Below are 2151 nucleotides of genomic sequence, written 5' to 3' on the forward strand. Positions count from 1 at the left end.
CTGCGTGAGTTAGTGTGGATTTACCCTTTAATACCAGCAGCCTGTTTTATATTACCTGCTCTGACTTCACCTGTAATGAAATGTTTATGAACTGAGAGTCACACAAGTGCCTTTAAGGGTAGTTCCTGTTCGTTTGTTTTTTCAACCTGGACCATATTTCCCTATGCAGTGGTGCCTAAGAGAATGTGAAACATCTTTAAAATTGGTTAGTTACAGTAAGAAGCTTTTAGTTTAACATGAAACAGCCCCGACATCACCATCACCAAACCCACCAGACTCCATGTAAATAATCACTACTTTTAGCGTGTATAGAGCAGCATATCTCCACCAGACTCCATGTAAATAATCACTACTTTTAGCGTGTATAGAGCAGTATATCTCTACATGTAAATGGGTGAATTAAGAGTTTATTCCAACCAGACCAGAGTGGTGATTGGTGGAACAGTGGAAAGATGAACCAAGACGGCTTTTGGTAGTTTTACTTTGTGTCCACTTTGAATGAAGTGTGTTCTATGATGATAAAAGTAGTGATTATTTACATTGAGTCTGGTGGGTTTGGTGTTGGTGATTTCTGTTTCATGTTAAACTAAAAGGTTTATCTCTGTTTATCTCTTGGAAAAAAGAAGTTTCCCTTATAAAAGTGTTGCTGCTGAACCAAAGGAGAGTATTAGAAATAACTCCAGTTATGATGGTTGATCTAAAACATAGAATAAAGTACTTAACAACTCATCATTTGTCATTATTATTTATCAAAAACACAGAAAAGCCAATATTCATTTTTTTTTTACTTCAACCTTTTGATACATGTCTATAATTCAGTGTCTTAAACATCACACCAGAAACGGTGGCGGTTGAACAGCGGTAATGTAAACGGTACGGAGTAGAACCAGCCTGTTAAAAACTGTAAATGATCAGCTGATTGACTTAAGTTTTTTTTAATTAACCGGATCAGATCCAGAGTATCAAAAATAGATTTCTAAATAATTAACTGGCCAATAAATAATATCAGTATTTCCTCCTGAGCCTCTGTAACGACGTCACGGCTTGTTCTGATTACTTTAAAGGTCCCATGGCGTGAAAATGTCTCTCTTTTTAACGTTACCCCCCGCCTGCCTACGCCCCCCCCCAGTGGCTAGAAATGGTGCTAGGTGTAAACCGAGCCCTGGGTATCCTGCTCTGGTTTTGAGGAAATGAAGGCTCAGATGGGCCGATCTGGAATCTTCTCCTTATGAGGTCATAAGGGGCAAGGTTACCTCCCCTTTCTCTGCTTTGACCGCCCAGAGAATGCAGAGAAGAGACTTCAGATACAGTATTAGGGGACCACTAAGGTCTATATAAAAGGGACTTCAGATACAGTATTAGGGACCACTAAGGTCTATATAAAGAGACTTCAGATACAGTATTAGGGACCACTAAGGTCTATATAAAGAGACTCCAGATATAGTATTAGGGACCACTAAGGTCTATATAAAGAGACTTCAGATACAGTATTAGAGACCACTAAGGTCTATATAAAGAGACTTCAGATACAGTATTAGGGGACCACTAAGGTCTATATAAAGATACTTCAGATACAGGATTAGGGACCACTAAGGCCTCAAAAGAGCACCATGTCATGGGACCTTTAAAAGTTAAAATCAGCCCTTTTTTTATTCTACGGTTCACGAAAAGCTAAAATCATCTTTGGTTTCCCACTAAAATTCCTGAGACAGACGAGGATTACAGTAAATCGGCCGTGGTACCCTGAAGAGACGAGAGCGCCCCGGTTCTCCGCGGGCGGCGGATTGGTTCTCAGGCACTTGGAGATCAGTTTTGGTGCACTTTGTGCAAAGGTGACCGTCGGGTGTGTGAAGCTCGGCAGCGGTTTCCTGAGGAGGCGGAGCCTCGGCTACCGAGGGCCGCCGCAGAACGGCGAGGCGGCGTCGCTGGACTGGAGCTCCCAGTCGAACTGGGGGTACTGGTCCAACTGGCCGGGCTGGGGGGCGCTGCTCAGGCCGCCGATGTCTCGGTCGATGATCTCGTTCACTGCAACAGCAAAAGAAAACAAGCACGTGGCCGCGTTATCTAGAGGTTTATGCCTCGACTTATTGACTTTAGTATTAAAGTTATTTTTGGAATTTATGGTCAATAAACCTCATTTATAGGAAATTA

At 42.2% G+C, this 2151-nt stretch overlaps 1 long non-coding RNA gene across 1 annotated transcript; it reads right to left on the reverse strand.

Moving 5' to 3' along the window:
- Positions 1-939: 939 nt before the first annotated feature.
- On the reverse strand, positions 940-1726 carry LOC117949784. Its single transcript, XR_004657731.1, has 2 exons — positions 1623-1726; positions 940-1056 (listed from the first exon to the last, which is right to left on the reverse strand). It is a non-coding gene; the product is annotated as an uncharacterized LOC117949784 (long non-coding RNA).
- Between the last annotated feature and the right edge of the window lie 425 nt (positions 1727-2151).

This window comes from Etheostoma cragini, chromosome 8 (genome assembly GCF_013103735.1).
Source record: "Etheostoma cragini isolate CJK2018 chromosome 8, CSU_Ecrag_1.0, whole genome shotgun sequence".
Lineage (NCBI taxonomy): Eukaryota > Metazoa > Chordata > Actinopteri > Perciformes > Percidae > Etheostoma > Etheostoma cragini.